The following is a 13,385-nucleotide window of genomic DNA, read 5'->3' on the forward strand; positions in this document are numbered from 1 at the left end:
AAAAAACATGCACTCACAAGAACATGTAATTTCGAGATTCATTTTTGCTTGTTGATGAAGAAATTTCCACAGTTGGACGAACGAACCGACAACGAACGATTTTCGTGTCAGAATCTTTAAAACAGAGCAAGGCGTTGCGTTTATTCGAACAAATATGGTGAGTGAATTTTTTTTATGGATTTGTGATGAATCTGTAGCATGCTTATTATTTAATTTCATTTATAGTTATATCATTTCTTTTCAATTTTTTTCTTTAATGTGTGGTGGAACCTGCAGAGTGTGCTGTAATATAATGGTATTCTCTTGCAGAACTGTTCTTCGGTGAAGAGTCAGCGTATACAGAAAAACCAGCAACTCAACAAGATACTGAAGATCTTCTGAGTCAAGGATCTCTATCCAATCAGAAGCATGCAAGTAGAATCTCAGCCACACGTTCCTGTTCTGAGAAAGTGAACCCTTCTTTTGTAGAAAAGTTAAAGTATAGGTCTGTTTTGGTGGGAGACCCAGTTGTTTTCCAGTGCAAATTAATGGCCTATCCTTCACCTCAAATTTCATGGTTTCATAACAATAGGCAAATTCCCAAAAGTCTCCGAAGAGTAATAAAGACTGAGAGCTGCTTGGATATGCACAGTTCCAGCCTAGAGGTGAAAGAAGTTCAGGAAAGGGACTCTGGAAGTTATAGAGTTTTTGCTCTGAACAGTGAGGGCTCAGCTGAGTCCACAGCATCATTGTTGGTAGCACGTGGTAAGGAGGAAAATTCTAAATACCTAGAATTTCTAAGAAAGTCAGAGCATACGCGTCAGCACATAGAACACATGGTTCAGAAAAGAAGAGATGAAAGGCTTAAGGTTGACTTGAGGTGCATTGGTTCTCCATTTGATAAAAGGCAGGAGACTGAGAGAGCTTTGATGGCTTTGTCTCCTACCAAAGGAATGGTTAGGACTATAAGCTTTGAAAATATCCCTTCTTTGAGACAAGAATTTGTGTATGACAAGGATTTGGTAAGAAACCAGCATTTTATTAAGGGAGAAAGGGAAAAAGAGGCTTTGCTTGATGAAGAAATAAAACTAAAGTTGCAGCGTCTTCGAGAAGCAAGGAAAACTATACAAGAAAAGAAAAAAATGTGTCTATCACAAGGAACAGCTGAGGTGAAAGTTCAATCTGTGAGAACTGTAGGGTTTCGGGGAAAGAGTGACCAGTTTGCTAATAAAGTCTCTATGGCATCTCAAGTAAAGACAAAGGGGTCGGTCTTCCAGACTATAGAGCAAATCAATGAAAAGGCAGCATTACCTATAATGTCAGACACTGAAGCAACAACCGTGGGAAATTCTGATAGGAGGCTTGAGAGAACATCAGAAGAATTTAATACTAGAATGGAACGGATTTTGGGTCTTTCTGAGACTTCTCAAAATCAAGAGTTAGCTGAGAGCAGTTATGGGAAAGAAGCATTCCAGAGACAAAAGATAATGCCATTCAAAGGAGCACATAAGCAACAGGTTCCAGAACAAATTCCAAATACAACTGGGAACATGAAATGGATGAACACAACATATACTAAAAGCAAATCAGTAGAAGTGAGCATGGACAAAAAGGAGCACACTGAAGACTTCAAGACAGTAAAGACTGTAAAGAAAAACCCCTCACCTTTGGTCTATGTACTTTTCACTGATGATGTCAGTGAGACAGTAAAACCTGAGACGATGATGTCCGATACAATCACATTTAATGTCAATGAACCTACACCTGTTTCTGAGCACAAAGGAATGAGCAAAAGTGTAGAAACTCAGTCTTCAGTAAATGAATACTCCCTTGAAACCAATGAGGATGTATTGCCTATAGTCGCTGAAATTAAAACTGAGATTATGGAACACACAGCCAAATTGGAAAGCCCTCTTTCGAAATATCAGGAGCCGTGCCCTCCTTTCTTCATTAAAGAAATTGAATCTCAGGAAGTAAATGAAGGGGAAAGCTGTGTTTTTAGTTGTGATTTCCAAGGTGCTCCGCATGTCACTGTTGCTTGGTATAACAATGACAAACCATTGCCACGTAGCCATGAATGTATCATTAACACAACAGAAAATCATTCCACATTGACTTTCTCCACCACTGGCCATGATCAAGAAGGGCCCATTACATGTGTGATATTTAACCAACATGGAACTGCTACAACATCAGGCATGTTAAAGATAAAAGTAAAAGAAATGGCTGAACCTGAACCAATCAATACTTGTAAAATTGAAGTATTACCAGACTATACTGAAGAGGAAGAAGAACTAACTTTGGCATTTGACAGTGTTAAAAGAGTTGACCCGATGGTAAGCAGCACTGACAATAAAGCCACCCTCTCGCTTCCACAAGTTAATTTCCCTAGGCCTTGCATTTCAGATCCAGATCTCCTTTCACTTCCTGTGGAAATCAAAATAACTGCTCCAACTCCAACTCCAGAACAAGATGAAGAAATTAAAGAAGCAATTCAGCGTATTGAAGTTGTGCCTGCAGAACCCACTGAAGAACAAACATCTGCAGGAGTAAAGCACAAATTTAAATTCTCATTTGATGTGATTCATGAACCACCGCAAATCATAAAAGAACTTCAACAACATATAAGGTGTAAAGAAGGGGATTCCATTGTTCTAGAATGCATAATATCTGCAGAGCCCCTGCCAATTGTTACGTGGTTTAAGAACACTAGAGCTCTGATTTCCACTGACTCTGTTTGCATGGAGGATGAAAATAGTATTTATAGGTTGTGCATTTGCAATATTTCCATATCTGATGCAGGCACATACAAATGTATTGCTGTAAACAAGGGTGGAACAGTGGAAACTGCTTGTGATGTCTCAGTCTATTCTGCCGTAGAAAATCTTTCTGATGTCATCAAACAAATTAGTCTCAAAACTGTCCAAAGCCAGATTAAAGAAGACCAGGAACTGACTGAAAAAGAGCATCGAGAAGATTTTGAAACTTCAGTAAAACAAATGGAAAGCAGTTTCACTGAGACAATACACACTGTAAGCCAGCAATTCCATAGTGGTAGTACACCAAGTTTCTCGGAAGAAGCTACAAGTATACCTACCAAGGAAAGTGAATCCTACTTACCCAGTTATCTAAAAGATATAATGCAGTCCTTACTTGCAGATGAAAGTGAAAGCTCAGATTTCCAGATCTGGGATCAAACAGAAATGAGTACAGGCACAATGACAAAGACAGAAGCATTAAATGTAGCTGATTTATCAGATCTAGACACTCCCCTTCTAAATAAGTTATCAGATACATCTTTTGAGCAAGAGCAAATGAAAGCGGAAAGCATACATAAAAGTGCTACTGCAGAAAAGTCATCAATGTGTGAATCTGGAAATGTTGTGGAGAGTCATACAGAAAGAAAAGTGTCTGTTACTGTAGAAGGCACTTCAATAAGTCATAATGTAGACTTTGATATAAAGTGTACCGAGTTAGAGAAAATGCAGAAGATTGCTGAAGATCTTAGTTTTACTGAGCTTGATTCTGTAGTCAGCCAGCATGAATCCAGTATATATTCTGAAAAGGAAGCCAAGGAATCTATAGATGTTAAGGACCAGGAATTCACAGAAGATGATAAAGATCTAGTGAGTTGTCAATATGGACCAACTCAAAGTACATCAGATGAAGAAATATCTGCAGTTGACATCATATCTAAGGAAGTAAAAGAACAAATTCCCAGCTCTGAACAGGAACTAAGTCCAAAAGAATGTGCTGATCCTAACTTTTCCAGTTCTGTACTAAAAACAATGCAGGAAGATGATGAGCACCATCAGAAAGATGAATGTTTTGTTAGCACAGTAAGCAAGAATTCTCAAGATATAGTAACTAAAGAAGAGGCTAGCATGTCATGCCTACAAAGTTTGGATTATGAATTCCTAAGTTCGACAGAAAAGTTTGATATTTTGTACCAGAAGGAGGACATTTCTAGCTTTGGTGAGGAAAAAGGGGAAGAATTCTTAGAAAAAGCAAAGTCAGACACATCTGAACTTGTAAGCGATTTAAGACAAATTATTTCCATTGGAGAAAATTTAGAGACAGAAATTCAAAAACAAATGGAAGCTCAGGAATCCACAAATCAATATTCAATTGCTGATGCATTTAATTTCTCACTTGATAAAAATCCTGTCCAGACATATACAGAAAACATTGAAAAAGAACAAAACAAAACAGAATCAAAGGTAGCATACGTCAAAGACAAAGATGTTCCTGAAATAACAGAAGCTAATAGCAACAAGATTACAGAGTCAGCACAAATAAGCATATCAGCTCTACAACAAGACAAGTATTCTAGCCAATGGATTTCTAATGAGAGTGAACTTGAAAAGGAAGTGATTCATGCCCAAGAAGTTACATTATGCCATGAGATTAAAGAATTTGATTTACATCTCACTTCACTTGCTACAGAAATGGCTGTTGAAAACCAGGAGGAAATTGTTGCCAAAGACATTTCCCATATTGAAAAAACAGAAGCCAGCATAGACGGAATAATGGGAAGTAATGAGACAACCACAGCAGAGGTGTTTAATAATAGGGACATCTACAAAGAGGGAGAAACAATAGAAGTGAATTTTGATTTAAGGGAACTTTGCCAACAGATAGAAAATGTTAACCAAAACCAGGAAGATTCACTTACTAAATCACTACAATCTGAAGGAACACAGTTAGATGTAGCCTCGAGCCTGGAAATTGCACAAAAGTATCCAACACTTTTAGAGCAAGAAATAGTTCATAGTCAAGAGGATTTCCAAGTCAGTGAAAATGTGAAGATGAGTGGGATTGAGGAAGGCATGATATCCCCAAAACATACCATAGAAAATGTTGTTCAGGATCAAATCAGTCTTCAGGAAGAACAACAGCATACAAATCATGGATCTTCTGTCTCCATTTCTTCAAAAGTAGAACTTGTTTGTGAAAAACATGTTAAAACTGAGTATTCCTATGCTGAAAGTATAGGAGCTGACACTACTACAAACGAACAAAAAATTGAGGAAATTGTACACCAACGTTTTGCTGAAGAAAAGGAACCTACCATGGAAGAAGATAATGCACAGCAACATTTGCTTCTCCCCAACAGTGATATATTTAATTTAAAACAAACTTATTCAGATCTAGAATCAAAAACTCAACTTCAGGAGGCAGTGCAACCAGAAGAAATATATTTCAAAAACCTCTATTCTGTATCTGAAGAAATGCAAGTTGATACAGATAAAAGCAGACCTATAATAGAAAAAGAAAATATTCGCGAATGTGGTCCCCCAGAAAATCAAGACATTCATTTAAAATTAGCCTTTCTGAATGTAGAAAATGCTGCTTCTACAGCAAAAGAGATTTCATTGAAAGAGGCTGGAACATTACAAAAAGAAGAAGGCACTTTTAACCTGAAATCTGCTTTTGAGATGGTGAGTACAAAAACAGAAGAAAGTTTCATAAAACAGTTGCAGAGTACAAATGTATTGGAAAAGGGTATTTCTTTGAGTGAAGAGCTTCGTCAGACCTATAAGAAACATGTGGAGGAGAAATCCCCAGAACATGAACTTCAAACAGAAGCAAATCTTTCTGTTGCACAGCTGCTAAAGGAGGCTCTGGAAAGCCCTAGTGAAGCAGAGCTTTCTTCCAAACAACATAGTGAATATCAGAGGACAGTTTCTGAAGAGGAGGTCCTTAAGATGCCAGATGAAGCCTTTATATGGGGACAGTCAGAACCCACCCCTCTCAGTCTGTATTTTCAAAATGTAGTGAAGGAAACTGGCATGCCAGAAGATAGTAACTCTTTAGGGATTATAGTCTCAGAAGCTGATAGTTTTATATCTGATCTGAAGGAAGCCGTTCGTGAGAAGGCATCTTCAAGTATTGATAAAGCAGTGGAAGAAAAGTCGCATCTCAGTGAATGTTCCTTTATCAAACAATTGAGAAGCTCTTCACGTGATGGAAGCAATAATGAGAGGTTTTCCCATACCGAAATAATGCTCGAGGAACAACAGAGACCATCAGATACTTCAGACAAAGAACCTTCATTGGCCCAGTTCCTTTTATCCTTAAAAAATGACTCCCTTGTAAGCCAGGGAGGAGAAACAGGTTTAAACCATCTTGAAAAGCAAGATGACAGTGCGCAACATCAAGTTGAAAAACAATGTGAGACTAGTGAAATTATCGGTTCTCCTTTAGCAAACCTAAAGGATGAGAAAACTGAAGTATTTACCTTTGAAAATCAAGAATTAAATGTTCCTCCTTATGATGGCACAGATTTTACTCTTACAAAGTATTTACTGGTTGCTGGCGAACAAGAAATTCCAGATGTCAGAGAGAGCTCATCAAAAACTCTGGCCCGGGAGAGTTCTGTCACATCTATGGAGCTTGAAGATGTTACATTTAGCACTGTTTATGATTATTACAACCAACAACAAGAGCTGACCCGGCCTTTTTCACCTGAGTCAGAAATGTCTATTGATATTGATAGCATGAGTGGAGATGAAATGGTAGAATTGGAAAGATTCTACACACCACCATCATCAGTGGATAATTTTGAACCCCCCATGGCTTCTTATCATACACCAGTTGGTACCCCAGAACGGTATTCCACACCTTCAGAGGAACGATATTCTACACCTTCAGAGGAACGGTATTCCACACCTTCAGAGGAACGGTACTCTACGCCTTCAGAAGAACGGTACTCTACTCCTTCCCCTGGAAGCCCCATAAGGGTAATCACACCACCAGAGGGTTATAGAACACCCACTAGCTCTCTTTTGCAACAAAGAAGCTTTTCCCTGGAGGAGCTACGTGCTGAAATGTTTGGTACACCTTGTGAAGCATTAGAACCAAAAGGAAATGAAATGCCTCCTGCTTTTGTTAAACCTCTGACTAAAAGAAAGCTCTATGAGAACAGCACACTGCGCTTTATTGCAGAAGTCATTGGGTCTCCCTTACCTGATGTGAAGTGGTACAGAAATAAGTCACTACTTGAAGAGGATCCAAGGGTGAGGGTACAAAAAGAAGGTGACATATGCATCCTGGAAATCCATAACATTAAAAAAACAGAGGGTGGAGAATATATGTGCCATGCAATAAATATCATAGGGGAAGCCAAAAGTCTTGCAAAAGTTGAAGTGTTACCCCACGATGAGAGAGGTTTAGCTCTTCCTCCTCCAGTAACACATCAACATATCATACAGTTTGATATAGAAAAAGGTTCAGCATCACGGACACCTTCTCCTCAGGAAATACTCTTAGAAGTAGAGCTGGATGAAGCTGATATTAAGGAGTGTGAGAAACAAGTGAAAATAGCCACTGTTCCTGAGCTTACTTCCGATAGTCAGAGTATGATTGTATCTCTTGATGTTCTCCCATTGTCTCTGGTGGAACACACAATGGATTTACCTGGGAAAGAAAATGAAGATGTCAAAATTAACTTTGAAGTTACAGAAATGCCCCCACGCTTCATCACTCCAGTGTCTGACATAGAGGTTCCAGAGAAATATGATGCATTGTTTCATTGCAGAGTCTTGGGCTCCCCTACCCCTGTAGTACAGTGGTTTAAGGAGAGTAAGTGCATTGTTCCAAATAATGGGAAATATATTGTTATTAGTGAGAATGGAAGTCATAGTCTTAACATTCAGAATGTGGTGCATTCTGACAGAGGCATGTATTTGTGTAAGGCAATTAATACTGTCGGAGAAGCTATGTGCCGATGCTTCTTAGCTGTAACGGAGTGTCAGACATCTCTTGGAGATGGTGCAGATGAAACAAATGTAGGTTTGGATAGTGCCACGGATAAGCCCCAAAAGATTGATTTGCTTGTTGATAATACTATTCAAAATGGTAGCCAGACAGAAATAGAACTGGAATTTGAATTTGAACGTGAGACTGATGATTCCCAAAAAGCTGTTAGGCTGATAGCTGTGACAGAGAAGGAGCAAGAAGAGGAAGGAGAGTCATGTGTAAATATTAATTTTGATGTATTTGCCGAGCCATCCAAAGAAGAGCAGATAGAATTTAAAGCAGAGAGCACAGAGAGCTGTAGCTTTGAGTTTCAAGTCACAGAAGCACCTCCAAAGTTTATGAGAAATATATCTGATTGTGTTTCTTTTGTTGGGACCTCTGCATGTTTCCAATGCCTAGTTGTTGGTTCTCCAAAACCAGAAATCAGTTGGTTCAAAAATGGGGATCTGCTTCATGGAGAAAGATACTGTATGGAGGAGAGTGAGGAAGGCTGTCATAGCCTAATTATAAGAAATGTAGTCCAAGATGATGAAGGAGAGTACAAATGTGTAGCAACAAACAAAACAGGAATGGCCCATAGCAACGCATTGTTAACAATCTTCTAAGTACTCCGATGTCAAAATATACTGGATTTTTTTAAGATGGTAATTTGCATTGTAGTTGGAGGGCTGTGCAACAGTACAATGTAGCAGTAATTTCAGAAGCTGTCTGTAATTAAAATTATTCTTATTGATGGAATTGACTGGTTCCACCTAATTGATTCCTATTGTAAGATTTTGTAGAGATTCGGTGATGATTTCCTTATTCTGGGATCCAGTGAAGGCTGTCTCTCATTTCAAAGAATTTAATTAAATCAGAAGCCCTATGCATCCTTGTAACAATTTTGTTGTAATTGTCAATCACATTTGTACACCATCCTTGTCTAATACGTGTAAATATTATTGTGTTCATTTAAAGGTAAAATTGCATTTTTGTTAAGAAGGTCTTGAAATATTTGATACCTAATTTTCTTGTAACTGACTCATTTGGAATTAAACTTTTTAATACACTCTGTATACGATTAAATGCATTTCTGGAAAAGAACTCAGATGAGACTTTCTCCCGCACAATGTTGTATCAGAAAGTCACATTCTCTCTTTGACTGGAATGTTGTTTCTCTTCTGATAAAACTCTCTCAAAAGTGACAGACTTATATTGACTTCATTCCAATATAACTCACCGGTGAAGTAATGCCAGTCAAAATACTCTGATTCAAAGAGAGTCAGAGACCAAATTGGTCATGTGAGAGTTTTGTCACACTATGGATTATATAAACCTCCAGGATGTATTTCTTTTTTACCAGACCAGAAATATCAAAAGTGAGAGGAAAAACAACATAAATCAGACAAATATGCTAATGAAGCTAATGTAAATAAAATATTATCACCCTAAACTTCTTAAAGATTGTGTAAACCTATACAAATACGTTGTATAGGAGAAAAGAGAAGAAACTGAAATTAATGCATGTTGTTTTTAAATATACAGACAGATGTAGGATTTTCTTTTGCATAATTCTTATTCAACCAAACAATAATAGCCTTCAATTCACTATCACTTACCTGGGATTAAACCCAATTAAAAGCAATAGGAGTTTCTTCCAGAAAAAAACGTGCCTAAGATTGAGCTATTATTCTTTAAACCTATGTATGCCCCCTCAGAAGTTTTTTCAATTAAATTCAATTAAATATATTACTAGACAAGTATGTATAAATAGCAGATTTATAGTGCATTAAAATTACCCAAATAGAATACTTAATAAAGTGTGCATCACAAGAAATATGATATTTCATTAAAACATAAGAATTTACATTGTTAAATGAGTATGTAAGGTGCAAAGAAATAATTCCACAGTTGGAAAGTGATTTTGAATGTCTACATATTTACCACAGGACAAGTCCCATAAATATGAAAATAACTGTACTCCTAAAAAATAACGGTTTGTTATTATTAATTTCTGCATTGATATTTTTTTTAAAGCATGATAATCTATACTTACATTAATGACATATATATTTAGATATGTATCTGCATGTCTTCCTTTCTTTACTCAGGCTATCATTTGATAACCTGTGGCTTTGTGCATCACCTAATCCCCAAACTTACTATATATTAAATAGGAATGAATTAGTGAATTAGAGAGAAATGTGATTTAAAAAATAAAAAGAGAAGGAGAAAGAGAAAAAGGAAAGTTGTGCCAAAAAGTGAAAATCTTACAAATATTTTATTCTGTTTTTAACAAATCATTTTAATCCCAGTTGCTTGTATTTGTTCAAAGCAACATTTGAATTATGTTAGGTTTATATGGTAAAATATCAGGCATTTTAATGTAAATTTAAGATGAGAGGGAGAGAGATGTACTTTCTATTTTAGCTGTGTTGTTATAGGTCAAGGGTAGACAATTCTTGGTCCTCCAAATATTGATTGCAGCTACCATCAGACTTAAAGAGCATAGCCAAAGGTGACAATCTTTACTTATTCTTGCTTCCTCAACTCTTGAAATCCCTTCTTTCAATTATAGGAGAGCAGCTGCACAATTCTTTTGTATTTCAGGACTTTTTAGGCCAAACATGATTCTGTTTTTCTGTGCATAAAATATTTTTGTGTGCGAAGAAATCTTATAATTGCACAGGAGAACAGTTTGTATTTTTGTGAAAGGAAAAAAAAATCATCCTTTACTCTCCTATGTGATTTTTCTGCAAAATCAAGGTTTCTGTAACAGAAAAAAATGTTTTCTGGTCAAAAAAAATTCTAATCAGAAAAAAAAATCTGATAGGAAAAAATGTAAATGAAAGTTTCTGTTAAAAGCCCTTTAATGTTAAAAGGGTTTTAAAACTGTGCAGAAAACTTCCTGTTCCTGCGTGTTAGGGAGATGATTAAAATAATCAATTCTTGAACGTAGAAACAAAATCAGTAAAGAATTAAGAAGGATGATGGGAGTGAAAGTTCATTAACAGGGAGGGACACAACTGGCCTACCTCTGTACTAACCAACAGCATGGATATACAGGGTATTTCAGCACGCTTAATGACCACAATGACAATAACAGTAGGCATTAAAATAACCTATGTAATTGTAGTAGTTTAAATAATTTAAAATAATTTGCATTGCTATAGCTGAATAGTTAAATGTTTCGTGAAATGACAAGAACTCAGAAAGTTAAATGCTGAGGCATGGGAGAAATGAGAGCATCTGATCCAACATTGAGCTGGGCAGAAATTTCGTATAAGGCTGTGTCCATTGTCATTCCCCCTACAGCTGACTGGCATTAGTCAAGCACAGCTATCATTATGTATTAGAGATATGCATTGAATGTATGTATTGTACTGTCTAAAATCCAATACACATACAGGTTCACTGTGGAGGAGTTCAGCTCCATCTAACCTATAGTTCAATTTCTTTGCACACATGTGGTCTAGTCCTGCGGAAATATGAATGCAAAACATCAGTTCTTTCAGAGTACCTCTGTTGGGCGAACATCATGATTCTCAATTAGTAAAATGTGTTGTTATCAGCTATTAGGAAATGTGGTTTCATTTATGGCATCTTTTCCTCATCTCCAACTGAATTTTCACTTGAGATCTCCCTTAAGGGAAGAGGACAATATCCTCAAACCCCCTCCTCAAACCCCATCTACACTGTCGTATAAAATTCAACTTATCTGCTTTAAACTCATATAATCCAGTAGACTCATATAATCCAGTTCAAAGCAGATAATCTGGATTATCTGCTTTGATAATCGATATTATATGGCAGTGTAGAAGGGGCCTAAGACAGTTACTGAAAACATAGACTAGCTTCTGCTCTCCAATCTCTGTTGTTTGTTGGAGGGGGTCAGACTTGGTGACCCTCAAGGTCTCTCCCAAATCTGATTCTATGAAAACATAGCACAGCAGAGTGTCTTTTACTTTCTGCATTTCACCCAGTGTGTGTCACCAGATATGGTGGAAGCAAAGATGGGTAGCTGGACATATATCCTCCAAAGCATTTAAGCTATACAATTTTCCATGTCAATTCATGTGTCTTTTTCATAGTTAAGGAGTCCTTTTCAAAGAGAGGGTCTACAAATCTTTACTTGTTCATATTCAATGTCACATTTAAAATGTTTGTGTATATATTGTTTTAATAAAAGTATAAAATAGAATACTATGTCTTTCTTTTTCATTTCTAAGTGTTTCTTGTGCATATATGGTTCTCATTTCAAAATGACTTCACATCCCCATCCAATCTTTATCTGACTCCTGGAGTTTCCTGAGATCTGAATCTGAGAGAGTACTTTCAGCTTCTGAATGTATACAGTTAGCCTTCCACGTTGGAAGATTTGACTTTTGCAGATTTGATTCCTGTTGATTTGATTGAAATATTCTTCTAGGAATTTCTAGATTCTCCAGGATAATTCTGTAGTTAACGTCCATCAGAGGTTGACCATTAACCTGTTCTGGAGACCTAGAGATTCCTAGATTCATGGAGGGGCATTCTCCCAAGGAAACAAAATGGAATTTAAGTTAATTAAGGGCACAGCTTAAGGACACAAACTCCCACAAAAGTATACAATATACATTAGTGATGCATAGTTTGTGTGATCACCACCTGGGTCTCAAGCTGTTTCTAGGATTTTCTATGTGATCATCTGTACCACTTTTTTCAATCTTGCTTTGAAATATTAAATGCTCAGTGTAGATGGGCCCAAAGACTAACTTGATTAATTGATGTCAAAATGACTTGACTCTTTTTAAAACTGGATCAGGGCCCTGTCATTAATGGAGAACTTATTAGAAATACATATTTCATCACATGTCACTCTAAAACTATCTCAGTGTATGTTCCTTTTCAAAATTAAAGTAGCTCCATTCATCCACTTTTGAAATAAATAGTAATAAAATCTCTTCACATTTCAAATATCAGGAAGGGTGTATTGTACACAAAATTAATTTTGTCATACAAAACATTTACATAAGAGTAACAATATAAAACAACTTGACATATATTGTTCAAATAGCATATCATTATGATATGTTGTTGCATAATCTTCACCTCAGATTTTTTTGTTGAATCCAAACCTGCTTTTCCACAAATGAATGGATTCTTTCCATTCATAGAATATTTTTAATTAGGTGGAGTCATGATGGTATTGTATGATGTGCTTTTTATTGATGCCCTCCTTTCCCTGGCTCTTCCCATGCCATTTCCTACAACAACCCATTTCCTACATTGCTTTGGAGGGACCCCCATTTTTCTGTAGCACATTTCTAGGGAATATTTATTTATTTATTTATTTAAAACATTTATATTCTGCCCTTCTCACCCTGCAGGGGACTCAGGGCGGAGCACAACATATATACGGCCAAACATTCAATGCCGGGACATAAAACCATAAATATAAACAAACATTAAAATCACTTATACGTATATGGAAGGCTAGCGGGAGAATGGTGAATGAACTGAAATTACTTTACCAGTACCTGCTAGTAAGAACATCCCATAAGTAAAACTTTGCTCATGATTACTCTGTATGAAGCCTTTGCATGTGTGTTTCATGTGTGTATTGAAATCACCAACAAATGACCAGAGACCCCTTTCTTTTTTAAACCTAACAAAAACTCAGGCAA

The 13,385-nt window shown here is 36.7% G+C and overlaps 1 protein-coding gene across 1 annotated transcript in view; it reads left to right on the plus strand.

The window, feature by feature from the left end:
- TTN (titin) overlaps positions 1 to 13,385 on the plus strand; it is a 303,381-nt gene that overhangs the window by 68,354 nt on the left and 221,642 nt on the right. The gene's annotated exons all lie outside the window — the stretch shown is intronic.

This window comes from Anolis sagrei, chromosome 1 (genome assembly GCF_037176765.1).
Source record: "Anolis sagrei isolate rAnoSag1 chromosome 1, rAnoSag1.mat, whole genome shotgun sequence".
NCBI classification, from domain to species: domain Eukaryota; kingdom Metazoa; phylum Chordata; class Lepidosauria; order Squamata; family Dactyloidae; genus Anolis; species Anolis sagrei.